The sequence below is a fragment of the Budorcas taxicolor genome, chromosome 11, assembly GCF_023091745.1.
Source record: "Budorcas taxicolor isolate Tak-1 chromosome 11, Takin1.1, whole genome shotgun sequence".
In the NCBI taxonomy this organism is placed as follows: Eukaryota; Metazoa; Chordata; class Mammalia; order Artiodactyla; family Bovidae; genus Budorcas; species Budorcas taxicolor.
The window spans coordinates 40,628,057-40,652,370 of NC_068920.1; positions in this window are offsets into that span (position 1 = coordinate 40,628,057).

Sequence of the window (24,314 nt, forward strand, 5' to 3'; positions counted from 1 at the left end):
GAATTTTATTTCTACAGTCTCCTGCTGCAATCCAGTTTTGTGACAAGTGTAGCTTCTATGTGAAGCTTAACGGCCTCTATGGATTTTTTTTTTAAATAAATGTGAAAGAATATAAACTGGGAATACTGCCCACTAATATCTCGTAACATACATTTTATTTTACTGATAGGACTTTTTTAGTATTTAGTTATATAATGTTTAATTTATATTTTTATGCATATTTCAATAAATTTTCAATTTGGATAATATCCTGTATGCTTCCTTTTTCTTAGTGGTAGATATCCTTTACAAATGTAATTTGGTTTTGCATATATAATTACATACTTTAGAACTTTAGGCACTGAGCTTGCAACGTTATAATGCAATAAAGTGACTCAGAATAGAAAATCAAAAAGAGAAGTTCTAGGGACTTTCCCGGTGGTCCAGTGATTAAGACCACGCCTTCCAATGCAGGGGGTGTGGGTTCAATCCCTGGTCTGGGAGCTAAGATCCCACATACCTTGTTGCCAAAAAACCAAAACCATGAAACAGAAGCAGTATTGTAACAAATTCAATAAAGACTTTAAAACTGATCCCCATTAAAAAAAATTTTACAGAAGAGAGCAGCTCTAAAATTTTTAATTGGGGAATATTGTTTTGTTAAATGCCTGCAATGTAAGAGTAAACACATTTGAAAACTAAATTTAGCTTGAAGCTCCCTTGCAGCCTTGGCGAAAAGGGAAACATAGATTCTAATGAGACAAAGCCTTTCCCCAGGGCTGAAATACAATTGAAATATTACACAGAGCCCTCAAACTGAGACCTTAAAAATATAGTGGATTTCCTCATCTTGAGTTTTACATAAGACACAAAAATTGTTTTCAATATGGCCATACAATAAAATACGAGAGTACATTACCCATCAAGATGGACGGGAAACTTGAACATGGGGGCAAAATCCAGCACTTTTCGTGGCATTGGCCTGGTTGATAGTAATAACCCTTAACAGTGGAGGTAAGATTTCCCCAGGGAAAAATGAAAGTCCTAAGAACAGACCATGTGTAACTATAGGAAGAAGCTCTCCACTCTGACACAGCGGATCTCTTACTCAAAAGGATAAGTATGACAACCCAGAGGTAACCTAATCTCATAAGTCATGTTCTAAAGTCACTCAATTCTCTGTTTTTAAACTCTTGCAGAAAAACCTTAAAACTGTAATTCTTTTCAAATGAATTTGGGGCCTTTAAGGTTGTATTTTGTTAAATCAACACACCATATTATTTTGGTCAATTTCATCTACTAGAGAAAAAGCAAAGCAGTGAAACCACTGACTTTGAATGGTGTAGATGCCTCCAGAAAAGTAAAGCAATCAGAAAAAAAAAAAAAAAAAAGCCTTCTTTTGTATCTCTCTCTCCTCCATTGTACCAGAGCACCAGTTCCTAAGAATCTCAGATGCAGTAGAGAAATAATTATTAAAAAATTGAATTCTTGTCTACACAATGCCAAAACATCTAGTAAGTCTGGTTAAAAAAAAAAAAAAGTCAATCCAGATGTTTGGCACTGTACAGACAAAACATCCAGATGACTGGCTGAACTTGCAAATAAACTGCTGAAATGGGCCAGATGTTCTGGCTTTAGGGCCTAGGGGTCCTTGGGGACACCAGCAGACACCAGCCAGTGTCTGCTCTGGACCTTCACCACCTGCATGCCTTCCTTGGAAACTGAAGTGGGTGTGTAATGGCAGGGTTTCAATTAAAATGGTCAACAACTGCTTTAGCAAAATCCAGCAAAAAGTACAAAAAAGGATGTAATGTGATATTTATCTGAAATCCATGTTTTGGGAAGTCACTGAGTCACAGCTATCTTGAGGCATTGTGGCTACATGTCTAAATATTCTCCCCCTATAGACTCTCTCTTTCAACCCAAGCTCTGGGTCACCCTTGCCCAACCCAGGGGACAGAGGGTTTTTCAACAGGCAACAGTTAAAATCTACAACACTCTTTTCCCCCATCATTTTGTCCCTTCCTTGATCTCTTCTTCATGGTTCCTGTTCTATCTTTTCTTTCTTTACAGGAGTGTGCAAAGCAGGAACTGGAAGCATCCGAATCAAGCCAGGGGTTCTTCTGGTACAGCTCAGCCATGGGTAGCCCTGGGGAAAAGGCTCCATACCAGAGCTGGCAGGGCGAGCAGAGGGATGGAGGTAGAAGGATGCTGAGGGTTGCTGCCTCCAGAAAGAAAAAGACCCACATGGCTGCCAGCCAGCCAGCCAGCGGAGGCTCCAGCAGCACGCAGGCAGCTATTAACTGACAGGGTGGGACAGAGCCACGGAAGCTGGTGTCCCCTCCAGCAAACTTGTCTAAAATGGTGCCTCGCAGGAAACTGAGGGCAGCAGAAAGGAAAGAGTCTCACCAACCACCATGTGATTACGGGCTCCCAACTGTATTTAGAAAACAGCTTTGGCTTCCGTCAGATCAGAAAGTTCCGAGATGATTTAATCTGTGATCTAATTTTTGTTTTCAGAAAGGGGATCTGTTTTGTTTCATTTAAAAAAAGAAAGAAATCATTAAAAGATTTCCCTTGGGTCCTTTTTTTCTGGAGTCTCCTTGCCTGGGAGACTTTTTACCACTCTGCAAAGAAAAGCTGGGATTGCTTTCTTCTCCTCCTCCAGGGGGACTTATTCAAACGATCTCGCAACTGCCACTGGAGGAGGAGTTTCTGCGTCCCTCATCAGGATACAATTAATAGAACAAATGAAGTGATGTGGGAAAGAAAATAGAAAAAGGCAACGCTCCCAGTGTCCCTCGTGAGGCTGGCCCTGTACTCTCTGCTGGACTGATGGAAGTCAGAACAGCAAATTTGAATGTTGAAAGAACAGCAGCCACCCTCCCACCACCACCCCAAGACCCATAGGACACACCCTGATTTCACTCGTATCAAAAGATGGTAGAGACAGATGGGACAATTTAAATACAAAATTAAAGAGTGTTATTTTCCTCTCTTTGGATTAAGAAAAAAAAATCCCTTCTCCCATTTCTAACCACCCCCACCCTCTCCCCTCCCCTCGCCCCCTCCTCTCTCAGGGATTGGCTCTATTTAAAAAACTATATTTCTGCCCAGGCATTCAAAAATGCTGAGTGCCTCAAGCAAAGTAGTAGAATAAGCATGTTTCTTACTGCTTCTTGGCAACTCTGCGGCCCAAGACCTGCTTCCAATTAGGGATCATGTGGCTTCGGTTTAGTATTATCATGAAAATGAAATTACCACTTTAGAAAAGTCAAGTTATTTTGGAAGTGAAAACTGCAGGTCAGAGCCCACCAAAATTCCAAAAAATTTGCTCAAGAAACATCTTGTCGAAGGGTCAAACTGGCCTGACTGATAAACATCCTGGGGTTAGTGATATGCACCTCTTCTCCGGCAGCACACCCATCACCCCCCCTCCCCCCGGCCTTAGGTCAAGTTCATTATCCTTGGGAGAAAAGCAGCCTGCTGATGGCGGATCCAAACTCTCTCTGCTTGCAGAGCAACAGCGCCGGGTTTTCGGATCTTCTGATGTACTTGAACCCATGGACCTCAACCAATCACCTGGCTGGGACATAGTTTACCTTAGCTGGCTTTTTCTCTACTGAGATTTCTATTCGCCACCCCCTCCTCCAATCCCTTCTCCCCAAACACAGGAGACTGTAAATTCCTGAGAGCAAGGGCCGTGTCTTTACTTTTATGTAGCTTCATAAATTCTTAGAACAGGAAGGGACCAGGTCCAATCGCTTCAATTTAAAGATAAGGCCTATTAACTAGTTTCTGGCGGACACCACTGAAGACTGAGGGCTCTGGCCACATCCAGGTCAGTCCTGAGCCCACAGTTTTCCTGACAGCCAGTTGTTGTTGCTGCTCAGTTGCCCAGTCTTGTCTGACTCTTTGCGACCCCATGGACTGCAGCACGCCAGGCCACTCTGTCCCTCACCATCTCCCAAAGTTTGCCCAAGTTCATGTCCATTTCATCAGTGATGCCATCCAGCCATCTCATCCTTACGGCCAGGATACCCTTCAAAAGTGCTTCAGACCAAACCCAGGAGACCTTGTATAGCTGCACAGTGGTTAAGACCCTTGATTCAGAAAGACTGAATTCAAATACTAAGGCCATAACTCACTAGCTCTGGCACCTAAGACAAATTGCTTTATCTATTTTAGACTTCAGTTACTCACGTACTCCAGTACTCTGGCCTGGAGAATTCCATGGACAGAGGAGCCTGGTGGCCTACAGTTCATGGGGTCACAAAGAGTTGGACACAGCTGAGCACATACACGACCACAACTATTCATGTGCAAAGTTGAGAAAATACAGTTTGCTGAGGATTAAAGAAGGTAATGTATATATTTAGTCCCTGTATCTATTGTTAAGATGCACTGAATAAATGGATATTGTTTTATTATCATGATTATTTGGCATGTTTGATGGAGCCCAAACAGAGCGTTTCTTTTATAGAAAGCTCCAGCCTTTGTCATATGAAACATGGGTTTATTTGGAGGAAATGGTCTGTATTGGCTTTTTGGAACCATCTCTGTTATTATGAAATTCCAGGAACTGGAATAAAATAACAAGGGGGTGGGAGAGAGGGTGAGTGGATTGTTCACAAAGCAACTGAAACCAACCAGCCAAGAGGTCACTAATCAAATGAGTCCCCCTCTGTGTGTCAGGCACTGTATCTGGTGCTGTAGGAACTTTGGGCCATGTTAAACTTGGGGTCTGTCTTCAAACGCTCAAAATCTACTTGGAGACCTAGAATTCATGGGCATAAAACTAAAATTCCAGCTGTGGGTAGTCTGTCTCGAGGAGTCTGTTGATCACATATACTACAGAAGTTCAGGAGAAACGATGATGTCTTCCAGGTGGCGCAGGCAGGGACAATGTCACAGAGAAGGTGAAACTTACAGTAGGATTTGAAATTTTGCCATTTGTAGCAACATGGATGGATCGGAAGGCATTATGCTAAGTGAAATAAGTCACACAGACTTGATGACATCACTTATATGTGGAATTTAAAAATACAACAAACTCGTGAATATAGCAAAAAAGAAACAGACTCATAGAGGACAAACTAGTGGCTCCCAGTAGGGAAAGGAAGGGGGATGGGACAAGATAAGAGGTGGGGGAGTGGCAGGTACAAGCTACTGGGTGTAAGATAGACTACAAGGATGTGTTGTACGGCACTGGGAATATAACCAATATTTTGCAGTAACAGTAAGTAGAAAGCAACCTTTAAAATTATAGAAAAATAAAAAATAAAATAAGATAAAGTAGCTTTTGAAAGACCAGGAAGACTCAGCTAGGTGGAGATGAGGAAAGACGTGTTCCTTTATATTAAAGGAAGAGTCTGTATGAAGCCCCTGATGTTGGAATTTCATGCTGTTTGAAGGCATGATCTGGCTGGCTAAAGTTAAATGTACATCTGTAGATTAAGGGAACATAAGATTAGAAGAGCCGCTTGAGCATGTACTTGGAAGAACTTTGAATGCTTTGCTTATTATGGAAACCTGTGACTGTGCTGAGTATGAGTCACCTTAGCATTGTACAGTGTACAACCTGAACAACTGTACCTAGCAGTCTGGCTAAATCTTTGGACGTCATCCTACAGATAGCTGTGAGGCACTGAAGATTTTGGAATAAAATATCAGGCTCTGGTTTCTAAATATGTTGTTGAGGATACTGCACTCAACTTGAAGAGTTTTAGAACTGGGTATCACCAATTCCATGAAATAACTGACTACCAATTACGATTTGGGTGTGGAGAAGAAGAGAAGTCAAAGTGCTTCAAAATCCTGGGTCTTGGCAATTCACAGTCTCAGCATCTTTGGAGTTTAAAGAATCTTGTTCCAAGTGAACAATTTTTCAGAACTGACTAGGGGGGAGGAAATCAGAATCAAACATACTCCAACTATCCAAACTTGATTGTGGGCTCTTCTAAAATTCTCCTTATCTAATTCCAGAATGTCTGGAGGAGGTTAGAGAACAAGGGGCAGAATGAGGAGGTGGAGAGACAGCCATGGTGCTAACTCAACCTCCTCAGAGGCAGGAAATAAAGGAGCAGGTGGAAGAAGGGACCCAGTCAAAAATCTTCCATTTTCCTTTTCATTGTCTTTGAGAACAATTGTTCTATGACCTACATCAAAAAGAGAAGAAAATCCAGGATAGTGCCAAGAAAAACTCCCCTGGATGTAGCACAACTTTGAGCCTAACATGAGGTGGAGGGCAAGGAGCGGGAGAGGATTGCAAAAGAAAACAGCCATGTGTGGTCCTCCTCCCAAATGCTGGCAATTGATGGGTGAGTTTCTGTATCACAGGCTACTTTGAATGCCTCCCAGCCCCGAGTCTCTAGTCAACTGCTCGGGGCAGACAGCCCCATAGTATCCTGAGGTTCCAAGAGGCCCCCAATTCTGGGTTCCCCACGTCATAGCTCCTACTGACCGCCAGGGAAGACAGAAGCTCGAAGGAGAGCAGAAATCTTCTGTGAGGCGGGAAAGGTGTGAAGCAGATGCCGGGAATGAGGGTTGCCAAGGGGATGGGAACAGATGCTGGGAGTTTCAGCCATCAACACCTACTTGTAGATTCGAGTTTGAGCCATCATTTGCAAATGCCTGTGTAAAATAATCCATCTCCCATGACCTCAATGAACATGACTTGGCTGGCGGGGCAGAGCCTCCTGAGGAGGAAAAGCAGCTTGCCCGGATCTTCACAGAGAGCTGAAAAGATCCCAAGATGGGCCCCACGGCTTTAGGGCAGGAAGGCAAGATAGAGGTCAGGGACCCCACAGCCGCACCAAAGGAGACTTTCCTCCTGCTTGACCTCAGGAGGGAGGAGACGTGCAGGGACAGCATGGGTGGCTGGCTCTCCTGCACACCCTCTGGGTCCCTGGGGAGCACTAGGGAGCACGTCCCCTGCTCCCTCCCCTATCCGCCACCCTGACACACCCAGAAGAGTCTCCCTCAGGGAGGGGGAGAGAGGCCCAGGCAAAGCCCAGCCGACCCCACAGCATCCCCTCCTGAGCTTTCCCAACCCAGGGCAGACACCTAATGGATGTGCCTGGGGCCCCCTGGAGGCCCCGGGCACGAAACCAGAATGGAAAAGAAAATGACTCGCAACTGTTGACAGGTAGCCCCTCATCTGCGGACTGCAAATGTTTGGGGGGAATGTGCAGACAAGCCATGTGGCCACCAGAGCCGGCTTCTGCCTGGCTGTCCTCCCACCAGCATGGCCACCAGGATGGCAGGGAGGATTAGCTGCATTTGGCCTTTTCCTGTCATTATTGCAAATGCTGCTTGGACCATCTCGAGATCAGGGCCTCGCATGGGACTGCAGAGCACCTCCGGGGCGTTCAGTGTGCTGTAAATTCAGGATAAGAAGATGCAGAGAAACCCCTTGCCTGTGGTCAGCACCACTCTTTGTGATGAACTGTACGTCCTTGACTTCCTGTCTTCTGCTGCTTTCTCTCTGCTGTCTTTTTCACCCACAGAAGATGTGTGTGTGTTGTTGGTGGTGTTTAGCTGTCCAGTCATGTCTGACTGTTCGGAACCCCATGGACTGCAGCACACCAGACCTCCCTGTCCCTCCTCATCTCCTGGAGCTTGCCCAAGTTCATTGTTCATTGCATGAGTGATGCCATCCAGCCATCTCATCCTCTGACATCCTCTTCTCCTTCTGCCCTCAATCTTTTCCAGCATCAGGGACTTCTCCAATGAGTTGTCTGTCCGCATCAGATGACCAAAACACTGGAGCTTCAGCTTTAGCATCAGTCCTTCCAGTGAATATTCAGGGTTGATCTCCCTTAAGATTGACTGGTTTGATCATACATATATATGTATGTACGTGTACATGTTCATATATATATATATGTATGTGTACATATAGAATAAGTCCCTAGTGGTTCAGATGGTAAAGAATCTGCCTGCAATGCAGGGACCCAGGTAAATATCATAAAATATATGAAATATAACGTAATATAATACAATGCAATAGCTCCTTGGGATCAGCACAGAGGTCAGGATCCTTGAGACAGACTTTCTGGCAGGGGCCAGTTTTATCAGCCCCGCACTCTGAAAATCAGCTCAGAGCAGAGTCCACTCAAGATCTCTGGTCTACCACTGTTTTCAGTGGAGAAACCAGGTGCATTTCCCTACAAATGTTGCAAGGGTTCTCTAAGAGTAGACTCTTCTACTCATTTCATGAAATCAGAAGCTTCCATGACAGTCACAACGACAAGTGTCCAAGGTAGGGCCAACAGCTGGTTACTCTGGAAGATGGGGAAGGGTCCCCTCTAAACACCACGGGCCTGTCTGCCTCTTTTCCTGACTCCCTCCTCACCTCACCTCTCCTGCTGGCCCACAGTGTTTGGAGAAGGAGCCAACGCCCCACCTACGCACTGTCCCGGCTCCACCCATGCCTCTAGATAGATAGCGGCAGGCACACCCCTCACTCTGTTAAGTGGCTGATGCCTCATCCTTTCAGTCTTCCATATCACCAGACATGTCGAGATAAAATTCCGAGACAAGTGCTCCAATATCTCTGGGCATTCAAAACATCCACTGAGGCCATGAAATCTGAATCTGTGCATCTCCCAAGCTGTCACCACCGCCCAGAATCACCTCCTACTCTTCCTGGAGCTACTTCATCTCTGGCTAAACATGCTGCTTCACATTCCCTCAAGGGGTCCTGCACTCATTCGTGCATCAGCCAATGTTTATTGAACATGCGTTACGTGCCAGCACCACTGGTTCTAGACGCTGGGATAAGGTAGTAGGAGAAACTGCCAAAGTCCCAGCCCTCATGGGTCTTATAGTCAGTAGAAAAAGGAGATAAATATGCCATGTGTGAATACAAATGCCGCGTGTAAAACAGATAGCTAGTGGAAATCTGCTGTATACCACAGGGAGCTCAGCTTGGTGCTCTGTGAAGACCTAGAAGGGTGGATGGGGCTGGGTGGAAGGGAGGTCCAAGAGGGAGGGGATATATGTAGCTGTACATAAATGTACACATACAATTGATTCACTTCATTGTACAGCAGAAACTAACACGACATTGTAAAGCGACTATAGCCCAAGGGGAAAAAAAGGAAAGAAAATAAATATTTCATAATATGGCAGGGAGTGGTAAGGTCTAGAGTTGAAAACAGACCTGCTTAAGAGGATTGAGAGTGAACTGGTTTGAGGGATTGGGTAGCATAGCAGATGGGGAGGTGCTGTTCAGGGGAGCCTCTCTGAAGGGGAGTCACGGGGCAGGAACTGAAGTGCAAGCAGAGTGTGCAGGGGGACATCTTCTGCTTGTTAAAAAACCCTGAATTCCCCACGGCCGTGGAAGGTGGGGATAAAAGTTAGAGTGCCTTCTGTTACGTCAGCACTGAGTCACTTATCACGCATGTGCTTTGCACTCACCACTTCATTTGCTTCTCACAACTCTCTGAGGTGTTATTTGCACTGTAAAAAAAAAAAGCTGAAACAGAGTCTCAGAGAGGGAAAGGGACTTTCCCAAGGCCATTTAGAAAAACCAGTGACATGGAAAGATTAGAACCATAACATAATGTAATACAATATAGTAGATCCTTGGGATCAGCACAGAGGTCAAGATCCTTGAGACAGACTTTCTGGCAGGGGCCAGTTTTATCAGCCCAGCACTCTGAAAATCAGCTCAGAGCAGAGTCCACTCAAGATATCCTAATTCCCACTCAAATGCTCTTTGGGAGAATAGAACATGGTGGATGATCCTATTATTAGGCATAGTATACTCAAAGTTTTCAGTCAGAGATACCAAGGGAACATTTTAAGCCAAAGATGAGCACAATAAAGGGCAGAAATGGTATGGACCTAACAGAAGCAGAAGATATTAAGAAGAGGTAGCAAGAATATACAGAAGAACTATGCAAAAAAGATCTTCATGATCCAAATAACCACAATGGTGTGATCCCCCACCCAGAGCCAGACATCCTGGAATTCAAAGTCAAGTGCCTTAGAAAGCTTCACTACAAACAAAACTAGTGGAGGTGATGGAGTTCCAATCGAGTATTTCAAGTCTTAAAAGATGCTGTTGTTAAAGTGCTGCACTCAATATGCCATCAAACTTGCAAAACTCAGCAGTGCCCACAAGACTGGAAAGGCCAGTTTTCATTCCAAACCCAAAGAAGGGCAATGCCAAAGAATGTTCAAACTACTACACAATTGTACTCATCTCACTTGCTAGCAAAGTAATGTTCAAAATTCTCCAAGCCAGGCTTCAAAAGTATGTGAACCATGAACCTCCAGATGTTCAAGCTGGATTTAGAAAGGCAGAGGAACCAGAGATCAAATTGCCAATATCCGTTGGATCATCAAAAAAGCAAGAGGGTCCCAGAAAAATATCTACTTCTGCTTTATTGACTATGCCAAAGCCTTTGATTGTGTGGATCACAACAAACTGTGGAAAATTCTGAAAGAGATGGGAATATCAGACCACCTGACCTGCCTCCTGAGAAATCTGTATGCAGGTCAATAAGAAACAGTTAGAACTGGACATGGAACAACGGACTGGCTCCAAATTGGGAAAGGAGTACGTCAAGGCTGTATATTGTCAGTTTGCTTATTTAACTTATATGGAGAGTACATCATGCAAAATGCTGGGCTGAATGAAGCACAAGCTGGAATCAAGATTGCTGGAAAAAATATCAATTACCTCAGATATGCAGATGACACCACCCTTATGGCAGAAAGCCAAGAACTAAAGAGCCTCTTGATGAAAGTGAAAGAGGGATGTGAAAAAGTTGGCTTAAAACTCAACATTCAAAAAACAAAGATCATGGCATCTGGTCCCATCACTTCATGGGAAATAGATGGGGAAACAATGGAAACAGCAAGAGACTTTATTTTGAGGGGGCTCCAAAATCGCTGCAGATGGTGACTGCAGCCATGAAATTAAAAGACACTTGCTCCTTGGAAGGAAAGTTATGACCAACCTAGACAGCATAGTAAAAAGTAGAGACATTACTTTGCCAACAAAGGTCCTTCTAGTCAAAGCTATAGTTTTCCCAGTAGTCATGTATGAATGTGAGAACCGGACTGTAAAGAAAACTGAGTTGCAAAGAACTGATGCTTTTAAACTGTGGTGTTGGAGAAGATTCTTAAGAGTCCCATGGACTGCACAGTGATCACACCAGTCAAATTTAAAGGAAATCAGTCCTGATATTCATTGGAAGGACTGATACTGAAGTTCCAACACTTTGGCCACTTGATGTGAAGAACTGACTCATTGGAAAAGACCTTGAACCTTGGAAAGACTGAAGGCAGGAGAAGGAGACAACAGAGGATGAGATGGTTGGATGGCATCACTGACTCAATGGACATGAGTTTGAGCAAGCTCCTGGTGTGCTGCAGTCCATGGGGTCACAAAGAGTCAGACACAACTGAGCAACTTAACAGAACTGAAGTCTTCAGTCAGAGAGACTTCCCTTCCCAGGTGGTCCAATAGCTAAGTATCCACACTCCCAATGCAGGGGGCCAGACTTTGATCCCTGGTCAGGGAACTAGATCCTGCATAATGCAACAATGATTGAAGATTCCACATACCTCAAGTAAGACCCAACAGAGCCAAATAAGTAAATAAATGTATTTTTTAAAAAAGACTTCAATCAGAGATGCACACTCCAGACATATGCCCGTGTGTGTGCAGCCTCAATTCCCTTCCTCCTGGACCTAAAACATAGATACATGGTTACAAACAAGCAAATGAGTCCCTAAATCACCATAGGTATGCCACTCTTATTCCGTGGTGGGTTAGTGGTAAAAAAAAAAAAATCTGCCTGCCAATGCAAGAGATGCAGAAGACACCAGTTTGATCCATGGGTCAAGGAAATTGGCAACCCACTCCAATATTCTTGCCTGGGAAATCCCATGGACAGAGGAGCCTGGTGGACTACAGTTCATAGGGTTGCAAAGAGCCAGATGCGACCTAGTGACTGAACAACAACAACATCCCACTCTTCAGTGAATCAGAGCTGAATATATTCAATCAGAAACCCGACAAAGAGGTTAAGAGCAGAGAGAGCACAGTATGGCTACTATATTTGCTGTAACTACTGCATACATGTTTGTGGGCTTGCTCCCCCCTGCATGTTAATAAATGGATGTCTTCTGGATTTTTGACTGTTGGGTCCCAGGTTTCCCCCTAGATAACAGATTCTAAATTGGAAAGCTGCCAGTCGTATGTGACTTTGGATAAATCGTGTCCCCTCTCTGGCCTCAGTTTCCTCTTTTGTAAAATGAACATTTGAATTAGATGGTCTGTAAGTTTCTTTCCCCTCCTGATATCTTACAATTCTATACAAACATGTATTTTTTAAAATATTAAACAAAGATAAGGTCCTAAGTAAGCCCTTTGGTGCTATGCTAACTGTACCTGGCTGGAGACTTTCAACAATACCTTATCACCTCCTTGATTCATTTTCCCAACAAAGAGACTCATCCAAAACTAAAAAATTCCTGAGCCTTGCTGAGAAGAGAGGTGCAGAGGTTGTTCATTTTTTTCTCTAATCAGTGTCAGTTCCTGACTAAAACACTGAGACAGGATTAAGCCTTTGGGGATAAGTGTGAGGATGAAAAGGAACAACAGGAAAGGGGCAGGAAACAAGAAAAGGAGAAGAAAGAGTAACAGGAGGTGAGGAAAGGAGAGAAAAGAAGGGGTGGGTGGGGGATGGGTGATGGAGGGTGGGGGCAGGGACAGGAAATGTCCTGGAAAGTATTTCCAGAGTTTCGTGATCTGTTTCTTGTATAAGGCATACAGGCTTCATTAATAAGAAAGTGTGAGTGTGTGTTTGTGTGTGTCCTGAAACATGTATTAATCATGCTGGTGACGAGCAGATGAAATCAATGATTCCCGAAACTTCCTCTGAAATCAACTCGAGAGACCACGTACGTGATGTTTCCTCAAACTGGCACCAGTCGAGTCATCCTTCATGGGCTAGGGTCCAGGACCCTTTCCTCGTAGGCTTACCCCTCACTCAGGTGCAGCCCCAAGCTCTCTCTCTGCTTCTCCAGCCCTATCACTGGCTTTGCCTTCTCTCCTGGAAGGGGAAAATTTGTAATATCTCCTTAGCCAGCTTCAGCCAGTGAGGAACTCCCCAACTTACACACATTTTCTATATGCTTTGAGACTTTTACTCCAGTTTTTTCTTTCTGCTTTTGTCTCTTTTTAAAATATTTACTTATGTATTTATTTTTGGCTTCACTGGGCCTTAGTTGTGGAACATGGGCTCTTCGCTGCGGCATGCAGGCTCAGTAGTTTCCGCACCAGGGCTCAGCTGCCCTGCAGTATGTGGGATCTTAGTTCCCCAACCAAGGATAGAACCCACATCCCCTTGCATTGGAAGCTGGATTCTTAAGCACTGGACCAGCAGGGAAGTCCCTGGTTCTCTTTTTCACTGAGGTTTTTCCATTCGCTTCACCTTCACCTACACCTAGAGCATCTTGTGTCTTATGGAAATAATCTTCAAACTGGGTGTGCATACACCCCCTATGAGGTATCATGACTTTCGGGGGGAGGGGAGAATAGTGTACACTTGCAAGAACAATGAGAAAATAATGTTCCACATCCTGAACACCCGCAAATGCTCTTTAAATCAGCACCTCCAGTCTGCGGCATCTGCTTTCACTTTGCCTTCCATGCTCACCGTTTTCCTGCTTGACAAAGCAGAGTGTATTTCTTGCCCATCCAGATCTTTCTTTGGGGTATGACTTGGTGAGTAAAATTCTCTGGGACACCAGACAAGGGACAATTCGATAATGCATTGTTCCGAAAGGAACTCCTTGACAGCAAAGCCTGGAGGACTTGACTAAGAATTATTAAAAGGGCAGAACCTTTTTTCTTCCCGGAAACTAATTAATGACATGACTCTGTGACTTTAACTGTGGAAATATCTACCCATCTACAAATTAGAAATCCAAAGTTGCCATAGGAACATATCAAAAAGTGTATTTGAATTGAAATTTTAAGTTAGATTTTTTTTCTGACAAAAAAACAAGACCAATCTGACTGATTTATTTGAACATGAGAACCACCTTTGCCAAGGGGTTTTTATGTGAGTGGAAATTTTCACAAACTGAAGTTCTAAGGCCATGACAAAATGTATTTAAAGTACATATGCACTATGCCAGAAATGATAACACTTGCAACTGTTAAGCTTACGATTAAAAGAATTTAGATGTTGTGATAGATTGCATTTTTATCTCCAATTTTTGCTGTCCCATTCTTATAAAAGGGATATACTGATACCTGGGTCAGGCTTGGCCGTATGACTTGTTTTGGCTCACGGAATGTGAGCAGAAGCATTGTATACCATAGCTGCACAGCAGCTTTAAAAGTCATCAAACGGTTCTGCCAGAGCTCTTTTTCCCCTCTGCCATAAGAATGTCATGTTCCAAACAGCAGGTGCTGCCTGCTTCAGCCTGGATCCTGGAAAGGAGAAGACATATGGCCATAAACAACCTGCAGCCAATGTATCAGGTAAGCCAGAAATAAGACCTTGTTATAATAAGCCACTACGCTTTTGGTATGTTTGTCAAAGCAGCATAACCTAATAAAATCTAAGTAGAGAGTAACATATGATCCAGCAATTCCACTCCTGGGTAAATATCTGGAGAAAACCATAATTCAAAGAGATACAGGCAGCCTTGTATTCACTGCAGCAATACTTGCAATAACCAACATATGGAACAAATCTAAATGTCCATAGATAGCTGAATGGATAAAGAAGATGTGGTACATATATACAATGGAATAATAGCCTGAAAAGAACGAAATAATGCCATTTACAGCAACGTGGGTGGACCTAGAGATGATCATACTGAGTGAAGTTAGACAAAGACAAATATCACATGATACACTCACATGTGGAATCTAAAAAAAAAAAAATGATACAAATGGACTTATTTACAAAATAGAAATGCACTCACAGACTCAAAGAACAGACTTGAGATTAACAAAGGGTAAAGGTCAGGAGGAGAGATAAATTAGGAGGTTGAGATTAATGTATGCACACTATTATATATGAAATGGAGGCTTCCCCAGTGGCTCAGTGGTAAAGAATCTGCCTGCCAATGGAGGAGATGCAGGTTCGGTCCCTGGGTCAGGAAGACGCCCTGGAGAAGGAAATGGCAACCCACTCCAGCATTCTTGCCTGGGAAATCCCATGGACAGAGGAGCCTGGAGGGCTATAGTCCATAGGGTGGCAGAGTTGGACACAAGTTAGCAACTGAACAACAGCAACAATATGTAAAATAGATAATCAACAAAGACCTACTGTAAAGCACAGGAAATTCTAGTCAATACTCTGTAATAACCTGTTTGTGGAAATAATCTGAAAAAGAACAGCTGTATATGTGTGTTAGTCACTCAGTTATGTCCAGCTCTTTTTGACCCCACGGACTGTAGCCTGTCAGGCTCCTCTGTCCATGAGATTTCCCAGGCAAGAATACTGGAGTGGATAACCATTCCCTTCTCCAGGGGATCTTGGTTTCCTGCTTTGCAGGTGGATTCCTTACCATCTGAGCCACCTGAAAAGCTCTAGATCTATGTATATGCGTAACTTAATCACTTTGCTATAAACTGAGACTAATACAACATTGTGCTGCTGCTGCTGCTGCTGCTGCTGCTGCTGCTGCTGCTGCTGCTGCTGCTAAGTCGCCTCAGTCGTGTCCGACTCTGTGTGACCCCAAAGACGGCAGCCCACCAGGCTCCCCCGTCCCTGGGATTCTCCAGGCAAGAACACTGGAGTGAGTTGCCATTTCCTTCTCCAATGCGTGAAAGTGAAGTCGCTCAGTTGTGTCCGACTCTTAGAGACCCCATGGACTGCAGCCCACCAGGCTCCGTCCATGGGATTTTCCAGGCAAGAGTACTGAAGTGGGCTGCCATTGCCTTCTCCAGCACAACATTGTGAATCATATTATATGCTCAATTTTATACTCCAATTATAAAATTTAAAAATTTAAATAAAAATTTAAAAGAAAGCTGATTAAATATAAGTATCAACTCAAAAATTTCTGACAGGAAGGGTAAATAACTTTTCAAAATTTATTTAGGGAGTATAAGAGCAAAAAGGTTGCCAACCTCCATTTTAGATGAATGATCGTTCCCCATTAAATAAGCCACCTTTTATACCTGGGCTTCCCTGACAGCTCAGCTGGTAAAAAATCTGCCTGCAAGGCAGGAGACCCCAGTTCTGTTCCTGGATCAGGACGATCCACTGGAGCAGGGATAGGCTACCCACTCCAGTATTCTTGGGTTTCCCCTGTGGCCCAGCTGGTAAAGAATCCACCTGCAACGTGGGAGACCTGGGTTTGATCCCTGGGTTGGGAGGATCGTCTGGGAAAGGGAAAGGCTACCCACTCCATTATTCCAGCCTGGAGAATTCCATGGACTGTATAGTCCACGGGGTCCCAAAGAGTTGGACATGACTGAGCGACTTTCACTTTCACTTTACACCTAGATGAGCACCTAGAAGCAAAGAGAACCTTCCCGTGAAGAGCAGGGTGTGGTAATGGAGTGAAGATTCAAGGGACATAGAGAAGACCCATCTGTTAGAGAGAAGAGAAGGAGAATATAAAGAAACACAGGAAGAGAAGGATGAGAAAGTTGGTTGAAGGCAAATTTTTACCTCAAAAGCTTCAGGATCAATCGGTATCCTTTTGAGCTCATGCGTCCTTTGCCTATCCACAATCATGTCACTCCCTATTCAACACCTTTTAATACTTTCCTGTTATCTTTGGGATAAAGTTAACACTTTCTCCCAAGATCTATAAGGCAATGCTCCATCTTGCCTCTGCCTAGCTTTCTGGCCTCAGTTCATATCCCCAAAATCCCCAGCATCCTGGACTCATTTCCTCAGAACACTCTGGTCCTCTATACAGCTAGGGTTGGCAGATGGAGGACAATGAAGGGAAGCTCTAGGCAGGGTTTCCCTGGACTCTCTTCACCTCAGTTTGGAATCCTTCTTTGTCCTGCAAGCTCATGGCACCTGCATCTCATAGCAATTATCATCGCTATTATTACAGCCCTGGGTGAGTTGTTGAGTGTCTGTGGGTCCTGCTAGACTCCAGGAACCTAGTCTGTGTTGTCCACCACCACATCCCCAGGCTGTGTCATGCCTGACACAGAGCTGACATGCAATAAATATTGACTCAATGAGTGGGTGGATCCATGGGCCCACCCTCGGCTGGAGGGTAACCCAACATAGAGGACAGGAACCAAAGCTTGAAAGTTACATTCCTACCAGTGCTCACCCACTCAGGACAGACTTGCCACCAGACACAAACACACACCTCTAGCCGGCAGCAAGTGAACGTACCTCTACTGCCATCCCTCGAAAGACGGAAAGAAGAAAGGTGAAAGAGATTGGGCCTGGTTTGCTATCCCTACACACCATATCTCCATGACTACATCATGATTTTATTGGCAAGTGCTCACCGCAGACTTCTGGATTGTTTTTTTAAAATCACCCCTCAACAGATAAGAAATCAAGAGATTTTGATACGCCTGGGGTCACATGGCAAACTGACAGTGAAACTAAAGGTTTAAACTCAAAACCACGAGATAGTCGACATATTCACTGAACAGGCATGATTCACACGTGAGCTCTTTGGTTTCATCTGGTGATTTCATTCCAATTGTATGTAGACTGAGCGAAACCCCAGTCTGGCAGAGGACTTAGTATTCAGAATGTAAGAGGATTTAGAATTTGCTGGGGTTGATGCCAAATACTGGACTGAGGACAGACAGTGAGTTAAGAGGAAATAAATGCCTGAGAAGAGTGGCCTTTTTCGGAGAGGTTAAAGGGGATGGGAGAGAGTTGATAAGGACTCAGGTTGGGATGCTGGGGGCCCTAGCAGGTAATGAGCAGGAATGGGTCAATGTCCGGTATTTTTAGAAACACAGAAGGGTGTTTAATCATGGAGCCACTAGGCTGGCTCTGCATCCTGTCTCTTCCTTTCTTAGCAACTGCAGAAAAGTGACTTAGTTTAGTTAACTAGTACCTATCTTATGAGATTATATTACAAATTAAAAGGGAAAAATCTGATTTATCAAGTCAGAGTTCAAAGTATAGTCTGTGGGCCAAACTGAGCCCACTCTTTTAAAAAATTTTTAATTGAAGGATAATTGCTTTACAATATTATACTGGTTTCTGCCACAAATCAACATGAATCAGCCACAGGTGTACACATGTTCCCTCCTTCCTGAACTCCCCTCCACCCCTCCAGGCTGTCCCAGAGCACTGGGTTGAGCCCCTTGTGTCACACAGCTAATTCCCTAATTCCACTAATTCCCTAATTCCACTGTTTTACATACAGTGATGCACAGGTTTGCATGCCACTCTCTCGATTCGCCCCACCCTCTCCCTCCCACACTGTGTCCACGAGTCTGTTCCCTATGTCTGCATCTCCATTGCTGTCCTGCTAATAGACTCATCAGTACCATCTTTGCAGATTCCATACACATGCAGTAATATACAATATTTGTCTTTCTCTTTCTGACTTACTTCACTCTGTGCAATAGCCTCTAGATTCATCCACTTCATCAGGTCTGACTCAAATGCATTTTTTATAGCTAAGTAATATTCCATTGCATACATGTACTACGATTTCTGTATCCATTCATCTGTCAGTGGACCTCTAGGTTGCAATTATGTCCTAGCTATTGTGAAAAGTGCTGCAATGAACATTGGGGTCCATGTGTCTCTTTCAACTATGTTTTTCTCAGGGCACACACCCTGTAGTGGGATTATTGTGTCATATGGTAGTTCTATCCTTAGTTTTTTAAGGAATCTCCATACTATTCTCTATAGTATCAACTTACAATCCCACCAACCCATCCTCTGTTTTTGTAAATGAAGTTTTATTGAAACACAATTATGCTCATTTGTTTACATATTGTCTATGGCTGTTTTCATACTGCGGTGGCAGAGTTAAGTAAACACAGCAGATATCATATGGCCTACAAAGCTGGAAGTACTTGCTGTAGGGTCCTTTCTAGAAAGCATTACTGATTCTTTTTAAAAAATTACTTACTTATTGGTTGCTCTGGGCCTTCGTTGCTGCACGCGTTGCAGCAACGTTGCTGCTCTAGTTGCGGAGAGTGGAGGCTACTCTCTAGTTGCGGTGCGTGGGCTTCTCATTATGGTGGTCTCTCTCGTTGCAGAGCACAGGCTCTGAGCCCACTGGCTTCGCTGGCTGAGGCATTGGGCTCAGTAGCTGTGGCTCTCTGGCCCTGGAGAGCAGGCTCAGTAACTGTGGTGCACAGGCTTTAGTTACTCTGTGGCACATGGGATCTTCCCAGACCACTTATAGAACCCACGTTCCCGGCATGGGCAGGAGGATTCTTATCCACTGTACCGCCAGGGAAACCCCTGATCCTTGATGTAAAGCATCTATTACGTGTTCAGTGTAATAATTTAGTTCTGACTGTGTACACGGACATGACTGAGTGACTGAACTGAACTGAATTGTGTACACATTTAAATATGCTTAATACACAGTCTGGCACAAAGTAAGTGCTTCATAATTATTAACTCATTATAGAATCCCCTCCTGTCAGATGAAGGCCCAGAGAGGGTGATTTTTCCCAGGGCTGCTGAGTAGATTGTATTAAAGAAACACGATCAAGAAAGAGGATCAAGTGCCAAACAGGGCAATCAGGAAACCTCACCCCCACCCCCAGGGGAATGCACCAGGACACAGGAAGTTCAGTTCAAGAAGTCTGCTTGTCAAATCCAGTGTCTTATGAGTTGGGCTGGATATAAAACAAAAATTGACTATAATCAAGAAGGAAAAGCCAAGGGGAATAACTTTCCTCATGTGTGTTCCCTCATCAGGAAAATCCAGGAAGTTTTCATGAAGGTTGCCTTTTTCTCCCAAGTGATGGTTGTGACATATTACCCAAAAGTGATGAGATCAGCTAGAAAATCTTCATCTTAACTAAGGTTGGGGACCGGCTGGTCACTGCAGTCTATGATTTCCATTTCAAGCAAGTAGATTGAAAACTTTTCATTTCATCGTGTGCTGTAACCCATCAAACACAATCAAGACAGTAAATAATGAAAACAGACCCTGTCGGGTCAATGATGCCTTTGTACAATCAAATAACTGTTTGGGTGTATTTGAGGGGAGGCAGTTATTGTATATCAGAAACTCTTGAACAAGCATACAGTTACTTTTTTGGCAGTTACTTTTTTTTTTTGGTTGCACCATGAGACATGCAGGATGCTAGTTCCCTGACCAGTTATTGAATCTGTGCCTCCTGCCATGGAAGTACAGAGTCTTAACCATTGGATAACCAGGGAAATCCCAAGCATGCAGTTTTCTCATGAAGTAGCAAAGCTGGAGACGAAAGTAATCTTGTTACTGAGGTTTATATTGCTTTATTTATTTATTGCTTACTCAGTGGAATCTAACACAGGGGTGGCAAATACTGATCCTGTATATACTGATCCTGGGTGCTTCTATTCCTCTATCCACGGCAGACATTACTAATTGATCTTGGTACAGTTTCCCAAGCTCATACTGAGCTCAGACTGCTTGAGAATTCTCTTCAGTGCGTGCAAAATGAAATAAAATTGCTATCCCTAGATGCATGGCACATGGTTAATGATTATTGAAATTCTCTTGAATGATGAATAAATAAATGAATGGATGAATAGGTGGGTGACTCAATAATGGATCTTCCTAAGTGCTGTAAACTGCTTTGTTTGTTCATATCATTGATTATAAGAGAAGCCAGTAAGGGGGTGATTAGAGCAGATTAGGGAGTTTTGCTGGAGGAAAACAACTCTGGCATATCCTTGGAGCCTTGAATTAATGGTAATGACTACGTCTCTGAAGAGGTGAGCGTGGGGTACTTCCCTGGCAGTCCAGTGGTTAAGAATTTGCCTTCCAGCGCAGGGAATGCAGGTTCAATCCCTGGTCAGGAAACAGACTCTACGTGCTATGGGACAACTAAGCCTGAGTGCCACATCTACTGAGTCTGTGTGCTCTGGAGCCTGTGCGCCACAACTGAAGCCGCAGCCCACAGTGAAAGATCCCGCGAGCTGCAACGGAGACCTGACTCAGCCAAACAAACAAACAGAATTAACAAAACAAAAACCGAACATGGGAGGGAATGGCTCTCAAGTCAGCTTGTTGCAGTTATTCAGAAGGGTGGCTCACTACAGCGAAGCCTCACTCATTTGCTCATTCAATAAATCTTAGTATCATCAGTCATGACCCCAGCAGGACACAGATAATGGTGAAAACAGATAAACTCAAGTGGAGTCATTTTCTGAGTTTAATGAAGAGACTATTACAAGGGACAGTACGGGGCCCTGGGACTAGAAGGAGGGAGGTGTTACCACCCCTGGGCTGACAGGGGCTGTGGCTGCAGCCCAGGGACTCAGCCAGCTCCTTGCTAATGCTCTCTGTTGCCTTCACTGGCTGGATCCAATGTCAGCCAGGGTTATCCAGAGAAACAGAACCAACAGGGTATATACAGACATTTATGAGCTTGACAGTGGGCATTGGCTCCTGTGGTTTTGGAGGTTGAGAAGTCCCACTGTCTGCAGTCCGCTGGCTGTAGAACTGGTAAGGCAAGTGGGGTAAGAGAATCAGGGGCCACTGGCGTAAATCCTGGAATCCAATGGCCCGAGAACCAGGGTCTCTGATGTCTGAAGACAGGAAGAGATGGACACACCAGCTCAAGAAGAGAGAAAGGGAATTCACTCTTCCTTGACCTTTCTGTTACATTTGGGCCCCCAATGAGTTGAATGATGCCAACCCACATTACTTGGTCTATCAGAATAAAAAGCTAAACTCTTCTAGAAACACCCTCAGAACCACTCCTCCAGAAATAATACTTTACCAGCTATCTGGGGGCCCATTGACCCAGTCAAGTTTGTCCATAAACTTAACCATCACAGAGCCTTGTGGACGCGGTTGGTAGGAGACAGCCCCAGGGCACAGAGCGGGTGAGGAAGGGTATAGACGAGAGGCACAGTGTCTGGAGGGGCAAACAAAGACAGCCAGATCGAAACCAGCTGGCAGTGTTGGTGATGCAGAGGACTCAACAGAGGATGAGGCGGGCAAGGTCCTGACTCACAGGACGCTGACAGTCCAATGATGGGAAAAGAAGTACAACGCTAATAAATAGGTGAAAAGAAGATGATTTCACATATTTCAAAGAAAACCCAAAGCTGGTGGTATTTTACCAATATTGTTTCATCTACTTTTACTTAAATTAGAAGATAAGCCATCACCAGAAGAGAACGCAAATGCCAAGAAAGGGCCTTCTGTCCATTCTCAAAAGAGAAATGAAGCACGATTTTCCTATCTTGTCGTTTAATCACTAGCTCGCTACCAAAGTTATTCTCTCTTTGATAATTTCAGAAAATGGATTTTTGGTTTTGGAATGAGTGACTTGTTTAATCCTGGTTTCTGCAGTCTTGGTAAATCAGGGAGAAAGATATGTCCAGTGGACAACACAAGAATGTTTTATTTGCTTAAGAAAAAAAAATAGAGATTTTTTTTTTTTCATGAGTTGCATGAATCAAGTCTTGATCATACTTTGGTGTTTCACATCCATTCATCTCGGGAAAGTCTTTATCTCCAGTCTGTTCTGGATTCTCTCCAAAGAGAACTATGACACTTCTCTTTACCAGTAATGTCTTACAGCATAATATGCTATAGAAGGTTTCTTAAAGATTTTAAAATGAGACAGGTTTGGTCAATGGTTTTGATACTTTTCCTGGAGGGATCTGAGTGAAGGGCTGGCAAGCGAGAAAGGGGAGAGTTTCTTTTTTATTCGAGTGGTGTTTGTGTTTTTTTTACCAAGATACCAAGTACCAATCCCCAAATTGACAAGCCATGCCCAAAGTTACAAAAGTGGAGAAGGGTTGGCTGAACTTACCCGAAAACCTTACAATGAGTTCACAATCTGATGGGTTCACAATATTAAATGAAATCTTCAGCAATCACAAATCTTACAATGCATTCCAGAACAATGAAAAAAGAGAGAAAGGGAAATAAAAAGCCCTTCCCTCCCCAAACCAACTGAGCCAGTATTTAAAGCCATTTTAATTTAACAGAACCTAGTTTTTACGGTATCCAGGATATGTTGCTGGCTTTTCAAGCTGTCACATGATCTCCCGTCCAGATGTGCGGGTGTATATCTGAGATGGGACTAGTCAAAAGCTTCAGCACCTCATTCAGGCTTGAAGCTCCATCCTGTGACTCAGATTCATCCTCTTGGCTCCAGAAGCCCCGCGTTAACCTGTGCAGTCACACAGGAGGGGCCAAAGTTAACCAAAATATTCACAGGAATCTGGAAAAGCGGAGAGGCAGCGGGAGGGGCTGCAGGGGAAAGAGCGCCAACTCAGAAGTTTATTGGTCAGCTCCACACAGCCCTGAAAGTGAAACCTCCAAGTGTGTGGTGGTCTGGAAACTTCCTTTTTTTTTTTTTTTTCACCTACTGGGAACAGCTTTTACCCGAGGACAAGCCTGCCTGGAGCTTTCCCCAGGAAATTAGCAAATGCCTCTGTTTGGAACGTCAGGTGGCAGGAACCCACAGCAAGGCCAGCAGTGCCTCAAGAACCACAGAGAACAGGGCTTCTCCTTCAGAGAAATTTCTGGAAGCCCAGGCCTTCACCACAGAGGGGCAGGGATGGGCAGCCAGGGGGCAGCTGCCTGCCTGGTGAGACTGCCAGTGACCTTTGGGGGGACTAACCCATCAGGCTGCTCGGCGAACGGCTGGCAATCAGTTCAACTGGTTAAGCCTCGGTTTCTTCCTGTATGAAGTGGGGTTATTCATAGAACCCGCCTTGAAAGGTATTTTCAGGATTTGATGGAATCACTGTGAAAGCACTTAGCATAGTGCCCGTCACATATGAGGGTTCTGATTCATTCTTGAGTCAAAAATGCTGGCAGACCATTGGTGCTGGAGGCTTGGGGACATCTGTGAATCAAACAAAGATTTTGGCCACTGTGAGGACCTTACTTGTGGGGGGTCAGCAGAGCCAATATCATAAGTAAACAATTTTATGTCTACAAAGTTGGCAGCACGTGTTATGGAAAAGGGAAGAGAAAGCCTGGAAAAGGGGACTGAATGTTAAGGGCAGGCCCCATGGAGAAGGTGATTGTAAAGTTCATTCAGTAGGGGCTTCCCTGGTGGTCCAGTGGTTAAGCTTTTGCCTTCCCATGCAGAAGGTGTGGGTTTAAACCCTGGTCAGGAAGATAAGATCCCACATACCTTGAGGTCAAAAACCCAAAACATAAAGCAGAAGCAATATTGTAACAAATTCAATGAAGAC